We start from the raw sequence: 26,355 nt of genomic DNA on the forward strand, positions 1-26,355 counted from the left end.
ATTTCAGGTCAGGGGCTTCAGATGCTTGAAGGAATAGAGTCCAGGAAGAAACTGTACATTTGTAGGACTGGACTAAGGATTCTGGCACTGTTTAAGCAAAAAGTACATTGTGTGGATTTGTGAACATGAGGAATATCAGCAAAATGAAGTCAGGATTATAGAAAGCTTGGAAAACTAGACAGGGTCTAGACATGATGGATTATCTAGATTATTTATATACCCTTGTTGTAAGAAGGCATTGAATCATATGTAAGATGATTATGATGACCTTAAATTCCATTACAATTTTATATTAATGATAGATTGATACATTTAATTATGACTATACTTTGAAATTGTTCTAAAATTTATGTCCCCAAATTATTTGTTTATAATGATTGTTGAATGTTTTAAGGAAAGTTTTGAAGTCTGCAAAGTAGGAACTGAACTGAGATAACCACCCATCCTTTGAGCACTTAACAATTTTAAACACTACTGCTATAGATATGCAGAATATTATAAAAATATACCTTCTCATCATTTAAAATGAAACATGGAACAACTTTTCTTCCCCCTCCTTCTTCTCCTTTCCCTTCTCTCTCTCTCTACATATATTTGTGTGTGCATGTGTGTATATTATACACATTATTATATATACAGTGTACAATTGAACTTGACTGGATGTAAGGAAATAAGTTGATTACTTATGCAGTGTTTCTACTAGTTTTCTTATGATACTTTAACCCTCCCTTGCTCTTATGTCCTAAAAGTGTTTTTGAAAAATAAAACAAAAACAAATTCCACCCTAATTATAGGAAGGTGATGGAAAGAAACTAATGTCTTAAGCAAAACTAGTTGTTAAGTTGTGATCTATAAGTCATTTGTCTGTTCTAATCAACACAGGAAATATGGATCAGCTCCATTTTACAGATTAGAACACTGAAAACCAAAGAGGTTAATCAACTTACCCAAGAGCACACAGGAAGTAATTATCATAGCCCATATTTGAACCCAGGACTATCTGGTTATAAAATCCATACTCATTCCTTTGTACAAATATTTACTAAAGCAAATTACTGAGCCCTGGGCCAAACATGTTTATGTGTTGAGAGGAAGATTTCTTCTCCTTCTTACATCAAATGTGCACCTATTTAATAGTCCTTTGGTTACATCTGCCTCCTCACCAACAATTTGACTTGATTTCATATGTTCATAAGTCATAGGATGCCAGGAATCATGGATCTAATCATTACTATGTAGTCAACAGGGAAAGTAAACTATTTACTTGATGATAAAAAATGAAAACAGGGAAACAGACTTGGCCCAGTGGTTAGGGCGTCCGTCTACCACATGGGAGGTCCGCGGTTCAAACCCCGGGCCTCCTTGACCCATGCGGAGCTGGCCCATGCGCAATGCTGATGCGCGCAAGGAGTGCCCGCCACACAGGGGTGTCCCCGCGTAGGGGAGCCCCACGCGCAAGGATTGCACCCTAAGGAGAGCCGCCCAGCGTGAAAGAAAGTGCAGCCTGCCCAGGAGTGGCGCCGCCCACACTTCCCATGCCGCTGACAACAGAAACAAACAGACAAAGAAACAAGACGCAGCAAATAGACACAGAGAACAGACAATGGGGGGGGGGGCCCGGGATTAAATAAATAAATAAAAATCTTTAAAAAAAAAAAAATGAAAACAATGGTCCTGGTAGGAAAAAATGTCAGAGTCCACGGACCCGAAGGGTATGGGGAATGAAAGACAAAGAGAGAAGGGAGAATGAAACAGAAAAAGAAAGAGCGAGAGAGAAAGAACGAGAGAGCTGGGATCAGGGAATCTGCGAGTAGAGACTCATCAGACAACTTTATTGATTACAAGGGGCTCTTTATATACCACAGTGTACGTGTCTACAAGCAGGACCACCACAGCCTACATGCCAATAAGCACAGACCTCGTAGAAACATAGCTTACGTGACATTAAGGAGCAACTCTTATTAACTATCAGCATTACCTATAGTCTAAGGAATTTTAGAAAAAAACGTTATCTCAAGGTACAAAGCCTAAGTGTTCTATACATTACAAAAGGTATGAGCTCATCTTTTTCTTCAGCCTTAGCTTGGGAACTCCCAATCACTGCATTCCTTAGGTTGCAAGCGTAGTCATGTAGATAGCACAAGCATGGAGGCAGCACATCTCTCCTTGAGAGGCCACTGTGCCTCAGTTTCCAGCAAAAAACGATGGCCCTCTTTTCCCTATGCTTCTCTGCTCTCCATCTACTTAGTGCTTACTCTCTCTGTAGAAAGTATTAAAGGAATATCACAGTCTAATCACATACCAGTCAAATAATATGGCACTCCAATCAATGAATATTTCTTTACGATATATGTTTCCCTCACCCACTGTGTTTCTATGTGTTAGCCACTCCTAAATACCTGAAAGCTTCTTAAGGAAAACAAAAACAAACACAAAAGCGTTTCACAGCTCTTTTGTTCTACACAGCATTTATCCCCCTTGCCTCATTTATCCACTCCAGTTTCTGCCAATGCTTTAGTTAGAGAAGCAATATCATATAACATTTGTTCAACTCTTACTGTATTGAGGCCCACCTTTAAGCACAAGTGCTGACTAACATAATCTTTAACCATCACCACTTTACAGGTGAGGATCCTGAAGCACAAAGTAGTTACGGAACAGGGATTGAACCAGGCACCCTCACTACAGAGTCCAGAGGCTTACGCCATACACTGTTCCACTCAAGACCAATAGCAACATAAACAATTCTCACTTTTATTATTGGTAAAATGGGGGTAATATTTTCTAACTTCTACGATTGTCAGGATTAAAGTAGATCATTTATTAAGGTGACACAAAGCCTTTCTCAATAAATAGCAGTTGCTATCAATTTTTATATACTTTATAAATTATATTTTAAGCTTAATTACATTAAATCTAAATAAAATATAAATATGATTTATACATTAATTATTATCATTACCTTCATCAAAATTGTGACATGCCTATCTTTTCCATTACAAGTATCTTTTGGTCTTATTGTCATAACCTAAGGTGCCTAGTAAATGTCTAAAACTTAGCAGATAGTTCACACATATTTGTTGAAACAATTAAAATGTATAAATTGCTCAAATGGTTTCATGTGTTTTGAAAGCTGATTTTGTAATTATCTTGTTCTTTCTATATCATGTTAAGCCCTATGGAATGAAACAATTTAATGACCCTTAAAACTCCTTAAGACAGGCTATACCATGTGTTTTATAATAAGGGATGAAGGATGGTAAATTTGAATCATTAAATTCATTGGGAAATGACAAAAATGGACAGCATATATAAATGTTCCTATTGACATTTTCTACAATAGATCTATCCAACAGTGCAACCTTCAGAAACTTTCACGGATATTAAAAACCTAGATATTTATTTCACAGTAGCTGCAAGGAAAGGTCGATTTTATCCAATTGAAGCATAAACAGAAGTGATGTGTTTCCTGAGAGGTGTTGCAAGTCTTTCAGATAATGGAATATCTTTTAAAACTCTCATATCTTTTAGGATACTGGTAACTTAATATTTAGCATATTAAAAATACAAATGCCAAATAATTGTAGCAGCATCGCAATCTTATAGCATATAATACTAATAACTGCCTCAAGACGTGACAGCTTTATCAGTTTGTAGATCTAGAATGAAATCCCCGAGAAAGATCTGCAGACTGAAAGGAAATTAGTGTGGTGGCATAGCATTGAAATCAGTAAGTAAATTCAATTATGTGATGCTTTCCCCTTTTTCCTCTTCTGTTTTCTGTTGTTTTTTCCTTCTCTCCTTCATAGTGTCATTCAACTGTTCAAATACTCTTTAATTCCTGCTCTCATCTGTCTTAATTTGCTGGGGCAGCTATTACAAATACCACACAATGGGTTGGCTTGAACAATGGGTATTTATTGTCTCGTGGTTTTGGGTACTAGAAATCCAAACTGAAGTCTTTGCAGGCCACGCCTTCTCCCAGAGTCCTCTGTAGCATTCTTATTTCTGGCTTGCTGCAAACCTTGGGTGATTTGGTTTGCATCTCTGCCTCTGTTATAGGGCTTCTCCTTTTGGTTTCTACTTCTCCTGCTCAGTAGTCTGTTTCTCTGTCTAGAGTTTCTCTCCTTATCAAGACTGCAGCCGAATGGATTAAGGCCCACAGTGATTCAGTTTGACCTCATTTAAATAGGATCTTTGAAGGTCCTATTCAGAAATGAGTTTATACCTTAACTAATAACATCTTCAAAGGTCCTATTTACAAACGGATTCACACCCACGGGGACATGGTTTAAGAATTGAAAGTGTCTTTTGTTGGGGACAAGATTCAATCCCTAGCATCATCCCTCCCATTCTCCATTCATTTTCTCAATTCTCTTCCTTTCCTCAGTGTTCTACAGCAGAAATGGCATTTATTCATTTGTGCAGTCATTTAACAATTATTTATTGAGTCCCCACTATATGGATAGACTTTGGAATGAGACATGTCTTGGTTCAAATCCTGACTTCACCACAACAGCTGGTTAACTGTAAGTGATTTTTCTTTCCTGGATCTTATTTTCCTAACCTGTATAAGGTATATTATGATAACACCATTCTAAGACTATTGTGAGAAATAAAATATTGCCACGTGTGAAGAAGGACACAAGAAATCAATCTTGGAAATAGGCATAACAAACACATAGAAATATAAAAACTGCATCCTATAAAATATACAGTACCTTGTACTAGACAATGGCATTTACAGGACAAGATAGGAGTACTACCCAATTTCCAGCCATGTGAGGTGTTTTCTACTTGAAACCATTGTTAATAGTCTGAGTCAGGGATTCACTAAGGTGAAGAGAAAAGGTTGAAGCAAGGAAATCAGAACTCTAAGAAATAGAATTAAGGAACAAAGTTGCTGGGGGAAAATAAAGTATTTACAAAAAATCAGAATAAGTAAATTAGGGTTGAGGGAAAGAAGAGACATTGTGGAATGTAAGAACAAATCTCTTAGTCCAAAGTGAAATTAGAATGAACACAACACTGTAGTCAGTATGGAGTTGCGTTCCTATGCTTCCATTTCTAAATCTCATGATTCCTCATGATTTTATGTAATTAATCCAATTCATATTAATGAAGATAGATGTAAAAGGTAGATTCCTTCAGGATTATGATGGGACACAAAGAGAAGCATTTCAGTCTGTGAAATGAAGGAAAAAACCCAACACATTCAAGTGATGATTTTTGAATTTGATTATTTACCTTAAATTGTTAACTAATGCACAGTGTTTATTTTACAATGATATTTTGTACATGAAGCAATCTATTTTGAAAATATCATTATTAACATGCCTGACTCCTCCCCCATCTTTCTACCCTCTTTCCCTCCGTTGCTCTGTCCCTCTCAGATATTCTTGCATGAACACAGACATGTACATTAAGCAATAATTTTACAGAAGATATATGAACAACTTCTATATTTGAATAAAACAGCATGACACACACTCATCTTTCTTAAAAATGAACTTTAAAATATCTACTGAAACCCAGGGAACACACACAGAGATTCAATTTCCAGCTAATGAACACATTTATAGTTAATCACATGTTTTAATGTGAATCTTTCTATTTGCCCTAAAGTAAATTATACTATTAATTAAAGTCTAAGTTTTAACTTAGGGTTCAATATTTGTGTAGCATAGTTCCATGGATTTTTTTTTAAAATGTATTCTGTTACCATATATACAATGTAACAATTCTTTTTAGTCACATTCAGATCTATATTTCAGTGCTGTTATCAAGTCTCACAATCTTGTGTTACCATCACCAGCATCCATTTACCACATTTCCACCATTCCAAATTGGAACTCTCTATCTTTTAAGCTTTAACTTCCCATTTCCGATCCCCTCTCTGTCCCTTGGTAATCTATATTCCAGATTCTGGTTATATGGGTATGCTTATCTAATTATTTCCTATCAGTGAGATTATTTAACACCTGTCCTTTTATGTCTGGATTATTTTACTCAACATGATGTCTTCAAGGTTCATCCATGTTATTGCGTGTATCAGAACTTCATTTTTTTAAGGTGGAATAATATCCCATTGCATTTATATGCCACATTTTGTTTATTCATTTATCAGCTGATGGACTCTTGGGTTGCTTCCATCTATTGGCAAATGTGAATAATGCTACTATGAACATCAGTGTGCACATATCTGTTCTAGTCCTTGCTTTCAGTTCTTTATGGTATATATACATTATTAATAGTGGGATTGCTGACGAAGTGCCAAACTGTTTAAGACAACAATAGTTGTGAATTTTCACTTTCTCCCTATTTTTGATGTCTAGCTTCATTCCACTGTGGTCAGAAAATATACATTGTATGATTTCAATATTTTTGAATGTATTGAGACTTGTTTTGTGAGCCAGCATATAATCTATCCTGGAGAATGAGCAATATGTAATAGAGAACAATGTGTATTCTCTTTTTCCTGGGTGTAGTGTTCTACATATGTCTGTTAGGTGTAGTTGGTTTTATGTATCATTCAAGACCTGGACTTCCTTTTGATCTTCTGACTAGCTGTTCTATCCATTATTGAAAGTGGTGGGTTAACTTCTACTACTATTAATGTGGAATCATCAATTTCTCCCTTCAAATTTGTCAGTATTTGCTTCATATATTTTGGGGTTCTACAGTTAGATGCATATGTATTTATAATTGTTACATCTTTCTGTTGGGTTGTGCCCTTTAGCAACATGTAATGGCTATCTTTGTCTCTCATAAGTGTTTTTGACTTAAATTCTATTTTATTTGCTATTAATATAGTCATATCACCTCTCTTCTGGTTTCTATTTGCACATTAGATTCTTTCCCATTCTTCTACAATCAACCTATTTGTATCATTGACTTTTTAAGGTGTGTCTCTTGCAGATAGCATATAGTTGGGTCATGCTTTTTTATCCATTCTGTCAGTCTCTGCTTTTTGACTGGAGAGTTTAATCTATTTATATTTAAGGTCAGTACTGATAATTCAGGAGTTCCTTCACCATTTTGCTATTGAGCCTTTGTAAGTCTTATACCTTTTTTGTCCCTTATTTCCACTAAAGCCTAATTTTATATTTGTTTGCTTTCCTGTGTTGTTCCATATTGAGTCCCTTCTCATTTCTATCTGGATATATTTTTACATCCATTTTCCCTGTGGTTACCCCCACAATTCTTTGTACTTGTTACCATTTATATTTTTGTACATCTTATGTCCAAAAACAGATTTATCATTACTTTTTATGCATTTGCATTTTAGTACCTGTAGGATATAAGAAGTGGAGTTACATACCAAACAGTACAATACAATACAATAATACTTGCATTTGTGATTACTCAAATGGTTACCTTTATCACAGATCCAAATATGCTAATCAAAAGCCTTGAATAGTGATTGGCCATGTACACCCTTGATCTTGGGGAAGAGGATTTTTACATCTCTTTTTGTAAGCAGCTACTAGCTAGGGACTGGAGCCTTCCATAAGAGTAGGGAATAGGCATCAGTAATCCACAGCTTGAAAAGAGCAATTTATAGTGCCTTATACCATAATTTATAAGTCTTTTCCTCTCGCTCTTCCTTGGATGCTATACAGTGTTCTTCTGGCCTCTAGAGTTTCAAATAGTTCTTTCATACTGTTCCTGCCTGTTTAAAAACTATTTTGGTGCAAGGTTTGAGTCCTGGAGCTCTCTACTCCATTATCGGCCCAGAACTCCCCCTTGAAGCTGTGTTGCTTCTGATCAGAATATATAATTGATATCAGCATCACATTTTTACCATCAGGGACAACATCTTTAGATATGTAGGGAAAAACAAACTGATTAAGGAAAAACTATAGAGTAGATACTATAAAAAATAGAGGCAGGTGAATAGGGGAGAAGATTATAACTCTTCAACATAACTTGGGTTTTTGTAGCATCTAGTACAAAGGTTGATTTTTATGCACAATTTTGATCCTTTGAAGAAAGATAGTATGAGAATTTTGGGAGATTCCTACAGAAAAACTCCATGGATCAAATGGCTTAATTTGAACCTAACAGTACTCCCTTTTCAGAGATGGGAACAATAGATCCAAAATCAAGAAAGGGGTGGAGAAATGAGAAGGAGCAAATTGTCATGATACTAGCACTTCTGCAAAAAGTGAGAGAGAAAAGAGAATTGGTTTCACAGAATCAGTGGAAGGGTGTGACATGCATCCTGACAACAATATCATTGCCTATTACAACTTCCTGCCTTCTTTTGATTTACTGTATGCTACTTACTGTTCTTTGCTTACCTTCACATCTTGTGGTCAAGTCCAGCACAAATAATACATGTTTGAGGGACAGCTAGAAAAATTCCTGGCTTAAAATATCTCTTCAGAGACTCAGTCCTTTGGGTTATTAAGCAAGATCCTTTAATGTGAAGTACAGTTGGGAAGATTAGTCTATAATAATAATAATGCAAACTAATATTTTTGTAGTAGATTTCAAGTTTACAAAGCACCTTTTCAATTCTTATTTTATACAAATATAAATTCTCCCAAAATTCTCATACTATTTTTCTTCAAAGGACTTAAACTGTGCATAAAAACCAACCTTTGTACTAGATGTTATAAAAACCCAAGTTATGTAAAAGATTTCAGTTCCAAGGCCTTAAAAAGTTCAAACCAGGGCACCATAAGAGGTGCTCTCTCACCAAAGTCAGCTACTGTTGATTCTAATGTCTGGTTATGTGGCAAAGCAGGATGGCTACCAATCTCTGCTGAGGTCTCAGCCTTCCACTCTGGGCTCACTGCCTCCTCTTGAGCTGCTTTGTTGACACAGCCTTTTGGGGACTTCATACTTAAACAATCCTCTAGTCCTCTCTCCCATGGCAGGATCAAATATCGCAACTTCCTTTTTCTGTGTCTGTTTCTCTCTGTGTTTCCACTTATATAGGACCCAGCAAGAGGGCAGAGACTCAACCTGAAATCATGCCTCACTGACAAAGTCCAGTCAAAAGCCCTACAGTGATCTTATCAAGTAATCTAATCAAAGGCCACAGTATTAGTTAGCCAAAGGGGTGCTGATGCAAAATGCAAGAAATCTGTTGGCTTTTATAAAGGGTATTTATTTAGAGTAGAAGCTTACAATCACAAGGCCCTAAAACGTCCAACTCAAGGTACCATAAGAGGTACTTTCTCACCCAAAGTCATTGGCCATGTGTTGGAGCAAGATGGCAGGCAAAGTCTGCGAGACTTCAGTCTTCCTTCTCCTTCTTAAGGCTCCATGGTTCCAGCTTCTTCCAATCTCAGTTATAGGCTAGTATAAAGCTCATCTCTCTCCCTGGGGCTTGTTTCTCTCCAGGCTAAGCTGCATCTGTAGCCTATTATGCTCCTCTCTCTTCCCAGGGTCTCTGCTGTGTTTACAGACCAGTCTCTATTCCTCTGTGTTCTTCTCCTGTGTGTTTAGTTCCCAAAACTCCAGCATCAAAGCTCCACTGTCTGCCATGTGGTTTTTCTCTGTGAGTCCCCACCCACCAAGGGGATGGGGACTCATCATCCTACTGATGTGGCCCAATCAAAGCCTTAATCATAATTTAATCAATAAAAGTGGAAACCTCTGAATCCAATACAATCTAATATGCCCAGAGGAACAAACCAGTTTACAAACTTAATCCAAAATCTACTTTTGGAATTCATAAAAAATGCCAAACTGCTACAGCCCGGCAACTGAATTTAATGCAATCAAAGGATATCACACCCAGAAGAATGGATTAATTTACAAACATAATATTTCTCTTTTTGGGGTTCATAAAATAATTTCAAACTGCCACATTCTATCTCCTGAATCCACAAAAGGCATCTCTTTCCATATGCAAAATATATTCATTACATCACAATATTCCAAAATTCTTAAATCATTTCAGTAGCAATCGTAAATACAAAATCACATCAAAATCAGTTATAGAATACAGTTTGTTTGGGGAAAAGTTTCCCTCTGACTATAGATCTGTGAAACTTAGAAAAAACATTATCTGCCTGTAATAACAAAGTGGAGACATACATAGGATAAACAATTGCATTTCCATAAGGAGACTTTGGGAGAGAAGTACATGTTATAGGTCCCCAACATTTTCAAAAACATGTAGGGCATACACCATTTAGATTTCAAAGTCCAAGAGTCATCCCTAAAATGACGGCTTCTTTTTCTCCTTGGGGCCTTATGGGAGCCCACCATTTCTGCAGACTTGCCCAGTGGCCATAATTTCAGTCTATCTTCTTCAAGCATCTTGGTGATGACTGAGCTCCAGATCTCACCCTCCAAGAACATTTGGGTGATGGCCATACTTTCCTCAATCTCTGGGGATAGTTTCAACCCCCTTAGGACAGTGAGGTAGTGGCAACATTCTCCTTCTGACATACAGACCCAACCCTCTCAGAACAGTAGGGTGGTGACCTAACTCCCCAATCCATTGGTAAGACACCCACATCTCCTCCCCAGAGAAGTGGAGAGTAACCTAACTTGCCCCAACTTATGGGGAATGTGCTTCACCCTCTCTGTAGCCTGAATGACCAAACTCTCCCTGCACAATGGGCAGGAACATCCATCTTCTTCAACTGCTGGCGCACACTCACCCTCTCATATACTTGGGGAGGGGTTCCTCTTTTGGCCCAAAGAGATATCTTAATTCCAGATCAGCTTCCATGGATTTCCTCTTGAAGCTGTTTTCCCTTCAATCTCTCCAGTCTCTGTTCCTTTCAGTCCAAGCTAGCAGTAGTTTCATTCATACAGATCTTGCAAAAGGCTCTTTGGTTTAACATGCCAGAAACAGGGGTCCAAGCCATCAGACAGTAAGACTTCCACAGGTCCTTCCCTGATAACTGCCTTTCCAATTTTGACTTACACATTTCAAGTTTTGTTAAGTTTTATATGGGCCACTATCCTCTGATGGCTTGCTTTCCAGAAGCTTGGAATTTCAAAAATCAACCTCTGATTTCTTTGTGGCCAATAATTCAATTCTCATTTTATCTCTTTCCTTTTACATTTTGCTATAAGCTGCAAAGAGAAGGCAAGCCACATTTTTCACATTTACTTTGGAAATATCCTCAGTTAAATGTTCAAACCCATCATTTTCAAATTATGCCACCTTCCATAACATCAGTAGTCAATTTTGCCAAGTTCTCTGCAATTTAAAACAAAAATTACCTTTCTTCCAGTTTCCAATAACACTTTCATCATTTCCTTCTAAGACCTCACTGGAAATAACTTTAGGGTCTATATTCTTACCAACAGTCTCTTCAAAGCAAAATCTAGGCCTTTTCTATCAAGCATCTCACATTTCCTCCAAAAAATACCCCTTACCTATTTATAAAACCATTTCAGTATTGCAGCAGCACAACCCCACTCTCCTGGTACCAATTTCTGTTTTAGCCTGCCAAAGGGCTGCCAATGCAAAGTACCAGAAATGTGTTGGTTTTTACAAAGGGGATTTATTTGGGGTAAAAATTACAGTTTCAAGGCCATGAAAAGTCCCAAAATCAGAGAATTGTAAAAGGTTTTTCTCACCAATGTCAGCTACTATTGATTCTCTTTTCTGGGTACTTGGCAAAGCAAGGTGGCTACCAATCTTTGCTGAGGTCTTAGCCTTCCCCTCTGGGCTCACTGTCTCCTCTTGAGCTGCTCCATGGGCCCAGCCTCTTGGACATTCATGCTTAAGTGATCCTCTAGTCCTCTCTCACATGGCAGGATCAAATAATACAGCTCCATTTTTCTGTGTCTGTCTGTATCTCTGTTTCTGATTATATCAGACCCATCAAAGATGCAGATACTCAACCTGTGTCACACCTCACTGACAGTCCAATCAAAAGCCCTAAAGTGATCTTAACAAGTAATCTAATCAAAGGCCCCTCAATTGAATTTAATGCAATCAAAGGGTTTCATACCCACAGGAATAGATTAGATTTAATGCAATCAAAGTGTATCACACTCAGAGGGAAGAAACATAATCTTTCTCTTTTTGGGATAAATAAAATAATTTCAAACCATGGAAGGGAGGGAGGGAGGGAGAAAGGGAAGGAGGGAGGGAAGGAAGGAGGGAGGAAAAAAAATGTTGAGCTTTATAACTTGTCCTAAAGGAAAGACTGGGAGAAGATATAACTAAATTTTCAACACAATGGTTTTTGAAAGGAGTTCAGCATCCTTCCCCTTCTCCTTCTTGCGACCTCAAGTGAAAGTGACAGAAAACACAGAGAAGGTTATAGAGGTCTCAGAACAGAAGAGACTTGTCTAGCTTTCAAGAGTGTCACTCAGGAGCCCAAAAACCTTGTAGAGCAACACCAGATCTAACTTAGGGCCTGACAAATAGAGGGATTCAGGCTGATGAAAGAATAACACACTCCCCAACTACACTGGTATGAAAGTAGTAGAAAAAGACAAAAAATTTTTAAAAAAGGTCTAGGAAGACACAAGGAGGATGTTGTGACTGGAGGCCATAGTGAAACAACATAACGATAATAAGTGTTATCTCATAATAATATTGACCAGAAGAAATGACATGTACCTTACTGGAGACCAGGATATACAAAAACCAGCATTTGGACCTGGTGTCTCCCCCAGTTTATATCTCATTCTGTCTCCCTCACCAAGATGACTGAGTTACTTTAGTGAACATAATTAACTTTCTATAACAGTACATAAACAGACTCAAGAATTATGTTTAAAAGTGGTGAAAATCATGATTATTATTCCTCAACTAATTAAAACACTATATTAAATTGATAAAAGATATAAAACAGTATTATAGTTAATGGTGATACATTAAAACATTCATTGATACATTCAGTAATAAGACATGGGAGTTTGCTATCATTAATATTATTCAATATTGTTCTGGGAGTTCTAAACACAATAAGAAAAGGGAAATGAAATAGAAATGAGGTCACACATTATATTGTGCATAAAATGATTGTCTTCATAAAAAAAAACAAATATTCAGCTGGAAAGATATTAGAAATAGTAAAACAGTACACAAAACTGGCCAGTTATACAATGTACAGAAAAGAATCAATGTGTCACACTATTCACAAAACATGATTAAAGACCTAAAGATAAATAACAAAAATAAGGCGCTAAAAAGTTACATGAAAATATTTAAGAAAATCTTTATGAGTTTCTGATAGGAAATTCTTTCTTAAATAACACATTGTGTATGTGTGTGTATGTATATGTATGAGATATATGTACATATGATTAAGTTAAAATAAACTGACATAATTAAATAGATTGATAAATGTCATTTAAGTATGTGATTAAATAAAAACCTGAATCATATTCAAAGTTCAGTATACTGAGAAAATATTATAATATGCATAACAAAAGAATTAGTATGCAGAATATATCATGAGCTTTACATATGATACAGTAAATAAGGACACAAACTCTGAAGCCACCCTGCTGGAGCTGGAATCCCATTTCTGCTACTTACCAACTTTGTGACCTTGGGAAAGTGTTTAAATATTTCTAGGCTTAGTCTACGCATTAGTAAAATGGTAAGTAAAAGAGCACTTACCTCAGAGGGCTATTTTAGCAATTAATTAAATTCATATTTATATAGTTCTTAGAACAATACCTGACAAATAGTAAATACCATGTGTGTTTGTTAAATAAATTAAATCACTAAGAAAACTGTAGGGAGCCTAGGCCGTGTTGTGGGCCTGGGTGCCATCACAATGCTGAGTCATAGGTGCTGAGTCATGATGAGTCAGGAGTGCTGAGTCATGGGGCAAGGCCAAGGTGCATGCGCCTCCCCTAAATTACCATATCCCTATATATTCCCCCTTCCTCGAACTCGTCTACAGATTGCGCATGAGCCCACATGCTCTGGCTCTCCCAATAAAGTTTCCTGTTTCTTCTGGCCGGTGTTCGTGTGAGTTCGTAGCACGGTCCTCTTTGCCGCAACTGGTTTGCGCCCCGGCGGCGGTTCCCAGAGCAAGGCAGAGAAGTCGCCCCGACAGCCCATATCTCACGCCAGCAGTGTGAGGAAGGCCCTCTCCCCCGGCGGAACCCATCCCCGAGGTGCAGCCGACTGGCCGCCTTCAGAAAACTTTCAGGATCCCAGCGGAAAAGTGACAAAACTCTTCTTAGAAAACATAATATGAGTAGCAAAGGAAAAATAAGAAAAGATGCTCAACTTCAACTAGTACTAGGGAGAATGCAAAATAAAAAATATCATACTGACAAAAACTTTAAAATGTTTGATGTAATAAATATTGTCTGAGATGGAGAAAAGGAATACTTTGAAAGGGAATTTGAAAATTTCTATTAAAACTGAGAATAATACAAAACTTCCTCCCTAAGGGAAATATTCATGCCTTAAAAATGTGTAATGATATTAATTGTAGTATCATTTGTAATAGAAAAAAAATGAAAGCAACTTAAATGTCCAAATGGTAAACTATACAATGGTACAACCATAATATGAAACCATGTATAGTGGTTAAAAAGAATAAGGAAAAGGTATATATAACTATTGAATGGAAAAGCAGGTCATAAAAAATACTTAAAGTGTGTAAAAGGAAAAACAACAAACAAAACCATGCTTTTTGTGTGAGACCCTTAATATCTTAATGCATAGAAAGCAAAAGTGAACTTATAATAATGTTTCTTTCTGGTAAATTCTATTCACAACATCAATATCCTTTAAAAATAACTTAGAAAAATTCAGGTAAAAATTAACTATAAAACCTCACTGACTGGCGGCAGACTTAGCCCAGTGTTTAGGGCATCCGTCTACCACATGGGAGGTCCGCGGTTCAAACACCAGGCCTCCTTGACCCATGTGGAGCTGGCCCATGTGCAGTGCTGTTGCGCGCAAGGAGTGCCGTGCCACGCAGAGGTGTCCCCCTTGTAGGGGAGCCCCACGCACAAGGAGTGCGCCCCGTAAGGAAAGCCGCCCAGTGCAAAAGAAAGTGCAGCCTGCCCAGGAATGGTGTCGCACACACGGAGAGCTGACGCAACAAAAAGAAACACAGATTCCCGTGCCACTGACAGCAATAGAAGTGGACAAAGAAGACACAGCAAATAGACACAGAGAACAGACAACCAGGCTGGGGGGGGCAGCGGGAAGGGGAGAGAAATAAATAAATAAAATTTTAAAACAACAACCACCAAAAAAAACCTCACTGATTAATATAAAGGAAGATTTTAATGAATGAATAGATACATTATATTTCCAGAAGGAAGACTCAGTAGTAAAGATAAAGATAAAGATATAGGAATATCCCAGCTAATGTAGAACCACCCAATGCTCACAACGGATACCAATATTTTCATATATGAATGGCTCTCAAATAGTGAAGTAATTTATTCATCTAGATGCTTGAAACTCACCTATTTATTACATATAAAAACCTTGTTTCACTAGAATGAAGTTTTTGGTGGCAAAAGACCTATTGGTAGGTCACTGAGATGATTAGGACTTAAGATAATAGAAAATATTATAAAATTAGCCTTCAGAGAATGGGACACCTTGGATCATATTAGTTTCATTTTATAAATATTTTTAAAAACAATTACAATAGCTTTTCACCCTAATCATGGGTAATTTTTTTGTGTGTATGATACAAGATGGCTAATTTTTAAATGACAAAGTCAATATATTGCTAATTCATTACATAATTAATAATTATTCATTACATAATTAAAATTTCTTTTTTGATTAGTCCAAAAAGGACTTAGAATGAGTTTACTAAGCCTTAGTAATAAACTTAATCTCTGGGTCATGACTATGGTCCTGAAATATATTTGACATATTTCATCATGTTAGTTGTAAAAAAACGTTTCATACTTGAAAACTGAATATCTTTTTGTTTATTGGTTGGTTTTTTAGACAAAACTATATGAACTGATGCACAAAACCTTCCTAAAGCTCACAGATTCATGCAATGGAGTATATTTTTTATGTTAAAGATGTGTTTCTCAGGATATATAGGTTTTAAGGAACATGTCCTAATGATGTAATAATGTGTTTTAAAATAACATCATCAAGAAAGACCTCTTAAAATGTCAGTAGAAATGTACCATAATATGTGGTTTTATTTATATTTATTATATTTGCCAAAAAATCTTTTTTTATGAAAGTCAAATTCTGAGTGTCTAAAATTGATGCAATTTGATTAGTCTCTTTGGGACCAAAGGAGTGTTTTTCTTAGAGCTTAGGTCATGTTGGGACAGGAACTCTCTCTGGGGAGAAAAGTAGTTAGACTTACATAGGACATTTCATGAAGAAGAACCTGTTATTCAAATGAAGATTTTGTTTAGAAGCAGAGACTTAGAAACAAAGGGGAGAGCTGTTTACCAAGAAATGGAATTTTAGGAAATGGCTTATGATGTTTATGAAGAAAACAAAGATATGTACTTTAACTCTCTCATTCTTTTACTTTTTTTTCTTTATCATTTTATCTCCTTCTTCATTTATTTTAATAAAAAATCAAGTTGAAGAGTGCAAATCAGATTGCCAAGTACAAAAAGCATTTTTGAATTAAATTTAAAATCTTAATCTGCTTTATTCATTTAGGATTATTCAGAGCCTAATCAACATGACTTTTTAATGTAATTCTCTTGTACCATAATAGCTGACATGTCTACAACATGTCAGTAGTTTTACCTAAGTCCTTCGAGAATTTTCAGGTCTATGTCAGATATTGTTCTTTCATTATCAATAAGAGCAAGAAAACTTCCTAATGGTAATTTTCTATCAGCATTATTGTTAATGTGTCAGTGCAGGTGTAATTCAAACTACAACAGCTATAAAGCCAAATTTTTGTAAGTTCACCACTTTTTTGTTAATTTTTAAAATTATTTTTAAAGAAACTTTAGATTACATAAATGTTACATAGAAAATAGAGGGAATTCCCATATACCTTACCCACTCTCCCTCCTACACTTTCCCACTGTAACAAGATCTTTCATTATTGTGGTACGTTTGTTACAATTAATGAACATGTTTTGAAGTATCGCTACTAACCATGGACTATAGTTTTACATTGTAGTTTATACTTTGTACCACATAATTTTATAGGTTTTGACAAAATGTATAATGGCCTGTATCCATCATTGCAATGTCATGCAGGACAATTCCAATTTCTTCCCTTTCCCTACCCACAGAACCTCTGATGGCCATTGCTTCATATCAATGATCCAAGTTCTTCCATTTCTAGAATAATTCTAAGTCTATTTAAATCCATAGTTGCATTCTACCCTTATGCTTGTTCATTCTTCAATTTGAGGATTTGGGGATGGTGGTGCCCACTCAGTTTCTGATTGAGAGGGGCTTAGATCCCATGGAACAGATGGTTGGAACTGTCTTGCTTACAGTTGTAGACAATCTGTTTTTTTGGGGATGGGTGTCATCCATCATCATCATTTTGTTAGTTGTCCTGGGAGAGTCCAGTGAACTAGAGAGTAGGTGTTGCAGCTCTGCTGAGATTCAATCTGACATATAAACAGATTGAAGATGTAAGCCTTTGGGACATATATTTATATGTATATATAGTGCTAATTATAGGTTGAAATAAAAGGGGCAGAAGAGCTCTGGACAGGGAAATTTTAAATGAGTTTAATTCTGTTACATTGGGTAGTGTATATTCCAAAGTAAGGCCCATTGACAGGGTACTAAACTCCTTAGATTGTCTGCCCTGCCTATAGTGTTTAGCTGTCTCTAGAGCCCTCAGGAGCCCTGATATTTGAGGCACTGTTTACTGTAGCAGTCAATGAGATGCTGCTAAAATGTGCGTAAGTGTAACCTCTGGAATGACCTCCGAATTCACTTTGAAAACTCTTAGCCATAAAAACTAATTCATATTTAATATATCCCATTTTGGGTCAAGGTCTTTTTCTAGATTTATCACTAGTCAGTACTTGGTAATAATCCCTTGGTGCCAAGGAGGCTCATCCCCAGGAGTCATGTCCCATGCTGGGGAGGTATATAGTACATTTATATGCTGAATTTGGCTTAGAGAGAGGCCACATTTGAGTAATAAGGAGGCTTTCAGGAGGTAACTCTTAGGCAATACATAATACTGGGCTTAGTTTCAATTTCACAAAAGTAACATTTATAAGTACAACCATCGATATCAAGGGTCTGGCATAATGGTCTGTCCTCCTTCCCTACTCACTGCCCATGTACTGAGGGGGTTCTTGCACTTTTCAAGAATGTAGCAGGACTTCCCAGGATGGGAGTTCAATATTCTTTCAGTTGCTGTGTGTGTCTCCACCCACTGAGACAATGCCCATGACCACATGAACATATTCATATGCTATAGAGGCAAGCCCAGGTGTACCCCTCCCCATACATCTCCCCAACACCAACACCCCACACAGACAAAAAAACATTATCAACAGAGAGGTGGAAATTATGAGAATGAACCAAACAGAGCTAAAGACACAGTAACAGAAATTTAAAATTCTTTAGATGGTTTCAGCTGCACATTGGAGCTGGCAGAAGAAAGAATCAGTGAACTTGAAAATGAGACAATTGACATCATCCAGTCTGAAAAGCAGAATGAAAAAGAAGGAAGAAAATTGAACAGAGCCTGAGGAAACTTTGGGGCTCCATCAAGTATACCAATATACATACTGTCAGAGTCCCAGAAAGAAAAGAAAGAGGAAAAGGAGCAGAGAAATTGTTCAAAGAAATAATGGCTGAAAATTCCCAAATTAAGAAAGACATTACTTTACACATTGAAGACACTCGATGAACTCCAAACAGAATAAATCCTAATAGACTCACACTGTGGCATGTAATTAAACTGTCAACTGCCAAAGACAAAGAGAAAATTGTGAAAGCCACAAATAAGAGAGAAACACTATGTTACATACAGGGATCCTCAGTATGAAGTGCTGATTTCTTATCAGAAGCCATGGAGGCAAAAAAGCAATAGGATGACATACTATAAAGTGCTGAAAACAAAAAAATTGTCAACCAAGAATTCTATATCTGGCAAAACTGCTTTTAAATATGATGGAGACATTAAGACATTCCCAGATAAACAAATACTAACTTTGTCACCACTAGACCAGCCCTACAAGAGATACTAAAGGGGATTCTACAGGTTGAAAGAAAAGGACAATAGGCAACAGATCAAAGCCACATGAAAAAATAAAGATCTCTAGTCAGGGTAACCACAAGGGTAAATATGAATGCCAGTTCTGCTGTATTTTTGGTTTTTAACTCCACTTTTTACTACCTACAAGATCTAAATGGCAAGTGATACAATACAATTATCAGTCAATGGGTTTTGGATTTAAAGTATATAAACATGTTATTTGTGACAAGAACCACAAACAGGTGAAGGGATGAAGGGTCATAGAAACATAGTTTGTGTATACTATTGAGTTGAGTTTGTATCAAAGTTAATGAGGTTCTTACAGGTTTAGGATGTGAAAATTTAAGCTGGATGAAACCTAAAATAAAATACTAGAGCATACACAAGCTCAAAGAGGTACAGGTTTCCAGGGTTGGGGGAAGGCAGAATGGGGAGTCAATGTATAATGAGTTTAGAATTTCTGTTTAGGGTGATCAGAAAGTTCTGGTAATGGATGGTGGTGAGAGTAACCCAACATTTTGAATGGAATTAATCCCATTGAATGGTATGATTGGGAGTGACTAAGATGGGAAAGTTTGCTGTCTATATTTTCCTGCAAGTTAAAAAAAAAAAAAAGAGAAAGCAACTAAAGAGACAATAATTAAATGCAAAACAGGATCCTGGACCAGATCTAATAAGAGAGATGACATAACTCAAAGGAACATTATTGAGATGTATGAGAAAATTGGGATATAGAATATAGGCTTTATACCAATGTTAAATTTCTTGAACTTGATAGCTGCACTTAAGGTGTTTACATAGTAAATATTGTTTCCTTCCTCTTAGGAAATGTACATGTCAATATTAAGTGTTCAATGGGCAAGATGTATATAACTGTGACAATTTGAAGTTCTTTTACGGATCCCCAAAAGATTCTTAAACTAATCTATTCCAAGGATATGGTACACTTTGATTGCATTAAATACCACCAGGGTCTTTGATTAGATTATTTGATAAGCCTGATTCAGAGTTTCTGATTGGATTATGTCAGTGAGGCTTGAGCCAACTTGGGTCTCTTGTCTTCTTGCTAGGTATGATATAAATAAGGGCACAGAGATAGTCACTCAGAGAAAAAGGAAGCTACCATTTTTGATCTTGCCATGTGACAGAGGACTCCAGATTCACTAAAGCTGCAGAAAGGCAGAGAAGTCCTTAGAGACTGAGAGAGGAGGCCTGAAAAGAGATATGCCCTATGCTTGCTTGTCCACAGCTAAGCTTGTGGAGATTGTGGATTCTGGAGGGAAAGCGGTTCTCTTCACCACATGGCAGGATGCCAGGATTAACAGTAGCTGACTTTGGTGAGAAATAATCTCTGATGGTGCCTTGATTTGGACATAACCTCAGAATTGTAAGCTTTCACCCCAAATAAATCCCCTTTATAAAAGCCAACACATTTCTAGGACTTTGCATCAACAGTGCTCTGGTAAACTAAGACAATAATCTATACTTATGTGTTCTGAAATTGGATCGATAGATAGAAAGACAGACAGAGTCAGCCAGACAGGCAGATAGATAAATAGATGGATAGATAGAATTATATGGCAAATGTGGTAAAATGTTAATATTGATGGACCTAGGTATCTGGGGATGGAGTTATGTTGGGGTTCTCTGAATTGAGTTTGTATTAATTTTTAATTTTCCTGTAGTCTGAAAATATTTCCAAATAAAATTTAAAAAGAAAATTATTTTATATTCATCTGAATAAGGAGAAATTCATAAATTTCTCATAATGCATATGCATCATTTCTGAACATAATTTTAAGATATTTTAATAGCTTTCTTCTTTCTGTCATTTTTATTGAGTTAATGCTTCCCTATTTGTTTTGACATCAATTCTCTTCACATTGTTTCTGGTCCTTTATTTTGGTATAGAAGAAAACTTGTCACATTTACAGTAATTTGTTTATTTAAAATATTACTTTGGTAATTGAATACTATCATTATTTTGATGATAATAAGGCATTTTTATTTTGACCATTGGTAAATAGGCATGAGGATAATCAAGAGAACATCAATATGATAGCAAAGAACATTATTATAAGAAAAGCAGGCTAATGATCTGGATTTTCCTTTGAATAAGGCAAATTAATGGGAGGAAGAAGACTCTTCTTCACTTACCTTTAAGATTCACTTTGATCTAATTTACTGGGCTTACCTAAATATTTCTAGTTAAATATCCATTAGGAACCATCTCTCCATAGATCCTTGAGAAACATAAATATGGGTTTATAGATCCTTTTTTTTTTTTTTAAAGATTTATTTATTTATTTAATTCTCTCCCTCCCCCGGTTGTCTGTTTTCTGTGTCTATTTGCTGCATCTTGTTTCTTTGTCTGCTTCTATTGTCATCAGAAGCACGAGAAGTGTGGGCTGTGCCATTCCTGGGCAGGTTGCACTTTCTTTCGCACTGGGCAGCTCTCCTTACGGGGTGCACTCCTTGCATGTGGGGCTCCCCTACACGGGGGACACCCCCGCATGGTCCGGCACTCCTTGCACACATCAGCACTGAGCATGGGCCAGCTCCACACGGGTCAAGGAGGCCTGGGGTTTGAACCGCGGACCTCCCATGTGGTAGACGGACGCCCTAACCACTGGGCCAAGTCCGTTTCCCCTTATATATCCTTTTGTCTTTCTATCCCAGCTGGTAAAACAAACGTCCGTACAATGGGTTGCTTAAACAAAGGGAATTTGTTGACTTACCATATTGAGACTAGGAGAAGTCCAAAATTAAGGTGTCAGCAAAGTGATACTTTTTCTTCAAAGACTTGTGTTCTGGGGTTGGTTGCCAGTGATCCTTGGTTTCTTGGCATTCTGTCACATAATGATGTCCTTTTCTTTCTCTTCTGAGCTCCCTTGATTTGCATCTTCTGCTCCTCCATGTGGCTTTCTCTTAATTTAGCTTTTAGTAATACAATTAAGGCTCAACCTCATTAAGTTGGGCTATACCTTACCTAAAAATAACATTTTCAAATGGCACTATTTACAATGGGTTCACACCCACAGGAATGGATTAAGATTAAAAACATGTTTCTTTGCTAGTTTGTTTGTTTGTTTTCCCTGAGGTACATAGTTCATTCCTTGGAAATTCATTTACTTCACAAATATTAATTGAGCCCCAACTGTGTGCCAGGCACTTTCTGGGTACTTAGGATACATCAGTGTGTTAAATAGACTGCAGTCCCTGGCCTTAAGATTCTTCCATTTTACAAGGAGTTTTGGGGAGAGAAACAATAAGCAATAAACATAATAAATAAAGTATGTCCTTTGTTAAAAGGCAGTCAATGTTTTGAACAAGAAAGGAGAAGTTAAAGTCACTCAAATACCATGGAAAGGGGTTAGTTGCATTTAGCCGATGGATGGTGACTTTAAGATTATAATAAAAAATGAAAAAAAAAAAGATTTTAATAAAAAATGGATGGACTAGGAGTCCAGGAAATGAGAACAGAACTAGGAGAACACAATATTAATACATGGGAAAATGGTTACTTGGTATATCTGTGTTCTCCATTCAAACAAATGCAGGTATTTATTAAAGTGTGTTAGGTAGCCTGAAGTATCTTCTAGGGAGACAGACCAGACAGGAGAAATTCCAAGCATTCCATGTGAACTGTTGTGGTAAAGAAATCTACTACCAGAATGGTGCAGCCACTGTGTAGGCCCATTTGGCAGTTCCTAAGAAAGTTGAATATAGGCTTGCCATGGGATCTGGCAACACCATCGCTAGGTATATACCCAGAGGAACTGAGAACAATGACATGAATAGGAATTTGCTCACTCAACATAGCAGTGTTATTCACAATAGCCAAAAGTCAGAAACAACTGAAGTGTCCATCACCTAATGAATGGATAAGCAAATTGTGGAGTAAACACACAAGGGAATATTATGCAGTGATAAGAAGAAATGAAGTCATGAAACATATGACAACACGGATGAACCTGGAGGACATTATGTTAGTGAAGCAAGCCAGACACAAAGGAACAAATACTGTATGATTGCCCTATTATGAACTAAATATATTATGTGAAATATAAATATATTATGTGAAGTAAAAAAAAAAAAATCTGCTACCATTCCCCAATCAGGATAAACAGCACAGTTCTCAGAGTCATCATGATTTGTACCAATGACATTAATAGCTATCACTTAACCTTCCAACATTGTTTCCCTCAAACAGCCTTAGTCCTTCATCACCATGCTCACTGAAAGATGGATCCTGCATGTGCCTACTTCCTCTTGTTTCTCCTACCTGTCTCACAAAGTTTCCTCTTCTTCTTGCTAGCTGCCTCACACAGGTACGTCTTATTATCAGGACCTAGGTCACTTGCCTATGTTTCAGCAGTGAGAGGAAGGCTATTACAATGAATCCTGTAATCCATCTGGGGAAATTAAGGCACATTGTGTGAGAAACTTCTCAAATATGCAAGAGGCATTCAAATGATTTGGAGGAACCAAACATGACAAATACCCTCTACAGCTAGATATCACCAGTTAGCCTCTAAGCTGTATAATTTTATTATATTTTACTTTACTCTTGGTTATTGATTCGTGACCAAACTGAATCCTTAATAATCTAGCTCTGTATCTTTCAACAGAGTTTTGGAACATTTTAGTGTTATGAAGAACATGGATTTTTCTTTCACAAAAGATAAAGACAGAATATTGGTTAATACTGATGATGATAATGGGTTTTTCTTTGTTTTGTTTTTTTTAGAGATTTATTTTTTATTTATTTCTCTTACCCCCACTCCTCCCATTGTCTGCTCTCTGTGTCCATTTGCTATGTGTTCTTCTGTTTCTGCTTGTATTCTCATTAGGGGTCTCTGGGAACCGATCCTGGGAACTTCCAGAGTGGGAGAGAGACAATTCTCTTTTGCACCACCTCATTTCCCTATTCTGCTCTGTCTTCTTATTATCTCTCCTCTGTGTCTCTTGTTGCATCATCTTGCTGCATCAGTTCTCTGTGTCAGGCGGCTTTCCTGTGCGGGGCGGTATTCCCACTCAGGGCGGCACTCCTGTGCAGAGTCACATTCCTGTGTGGGCTGGCACTCCACATGGGCCAGCTTGCCCTCACCAGGAGGCCCTGGGCATCGAACTCTGGACCTCCCATATAGCAGACTGGAGCCCAGTTGGTTGAGCCACATCTGTTTACCAATGATAATGGTTTTAATTGTGCTTGTATTTGAATATCTAGTAAAAAGTGAAAGAAGTTTTCTCCGGGAGAACAAACCAGTTGTAGTTTTAAAAATAAATCCCTATAGTTTGATAAATTATAGGAAGTAGATATTTTAACTTAATATTATCTTTCAATTTTTTAATTTGTATGAAACAATTAACAGTTCATTCTTCTTTCCTTTACTGGTAAGATAAGGGAATGATTGAGGGAAATATAGTCAAAATTATATACAACAATTGTGAATTAATTACAGAATGAATACCCTGAACATCAATGTGGGTATTTTAGTTATGATTTATGAACTGTATATTTACATTTGTGGATGATAATATTTTTCTGTTCTCAAACAACTTAGTGTTTATGTCCTCCTTTCCAAAACAAATCTAATTTTAATAATTCTCATCTATAAAGAGTTTACCATGAATTCTTAAATATATACATTATTCATTTAAATCCTTATACAGATTTATAAAGAAGAGAGTGACGCATAAATAATGGTTGTTTCATAAAGATTTTATCTCATTTAGGTGAAGTGGAACTAAACTCCATTGGTAGTGAAATGTCTTTGCTGAAGAATGTAGCAGAATTCTGTTTTCATTATTGAGGTCACATTAAGGGGAGTGGGGCTAAAATGTGTCTCAAAAGTGGAAGAGTGGCATATGTGAATACGCTGAAGAACTGGAGGTAAATCTATTGGAGGGAGGCAGATGATTAAAGAAGAAATTATTTGGCACAAAACAAATACACTGAAGGATGGGGTCCATGCTTGTTGGAGAAAAATCCTTTCTTCAATTTCATTTCCAGGCCCAAGACAGTTCGGGACTGCTAATTTTCCTTGCAAAGTGTGATCCTTTTACGAGTTATTCAGTCAGTCCCTAGCACCTGACAGTGCAGAAGGGAGGAATTCTAATTGTGGCCTTTGTAAGATTGTAGAGCAATGTTACTCATTTCATGGTCTTATTGCTATTGTTTCTATGCATGTCTGGCAGAAAATTGGGCCATGGATGAGTTCCTTTTGAATTAGCCAGACTACAGCTTACCACCATTGAAAATTCTTTGTAAGAGTTGCCAAGGATATTTGGATAAGTCAGATTTCCACAGCATCCCACAGAGGAATCCTGACACATTTGTTACTTCCTAAATCAATCAGTAGCCTTGTTGTTTTGCTAACTTTACCAGTAGCAGGTCTACTCTCCCCAGAGATACTGAGAGCCTGGCACGAGAGGACGGGCAGTCTGCAGTTATATGTACCACTCAAGGATTGTCAAACCATGTGAATTATTCCTTGAGCTAAGAAACTTCAAACACTAACATTATGCAAGGCCTTGGACTGTACACAAAGGAAATTTCAGAATAAAACATCCCTGAATGCTTGTCAATATAATAGTTTCAACACACAGAGAGATTAATCTGATCATTATCCACAAAATAGAACAGAAGGGAGAATCTGGCCTTAACTGTGTCAAGCACAAAAACAAAGTAAAGCAACAATATTCTATTTGGAAAACACTTCTTCCTTTTCAGTGCTTTCTCACAGGTATAAGCTCATTTGAATGGAGCAACCTTATGAGATTTGAGACAACATAGTCTGTGGTCAAGCATAAGATTGGGAATCACAAGATGTGGGTTAGAAGAACAATTACATCTGTGTATCATTAGTATCGGAGTCTCATTGTCTACAAAGTAACATGAAGATAAATGAGATGGTAAATGAGAAAGTGCTTCATAAATGGCTCTGCAGACATAAAGTGATGATATTATCATTGAACTGCACAATCCTCTAGTAAGGAGGATCAGATGCTGTTTTCTTACCCAGTCTAAAACTTCTGTGGAGATTCCCAGAAATGTATGAAGGAAACTATGGTGGCCTGAATTGTGTATCTCGTTTAGACAGTTCTTGTCTTGATTTGCATTCCTATGGGTGTGAGCCTACTTGTAAATAGGATCTCCTGTAGATGTTATTTTAGTTAAGGTATAGCCCAACTGAATGAGATTGGGCTTAATCGTATAAAGGACTGAAGTCCTTTATAAGCAGTAGAAATTCAAAGA

The sequence above is a fragment of the Dasypus novemcinctus genome, chromosome 12, assembly GCF_030445035.2.
Source record: "Dasypus novemcinctus isolate mDasNov1 chromosome 12, mDasNov1.1.hap2, whole genome shotgun sequence".
Lineage (NCBI taxonomy): Eukaryota > Metazoa > Chordata > Mammalia > Cingulata > Dasypodidae > Dasypus > Dasypus novemcinctus.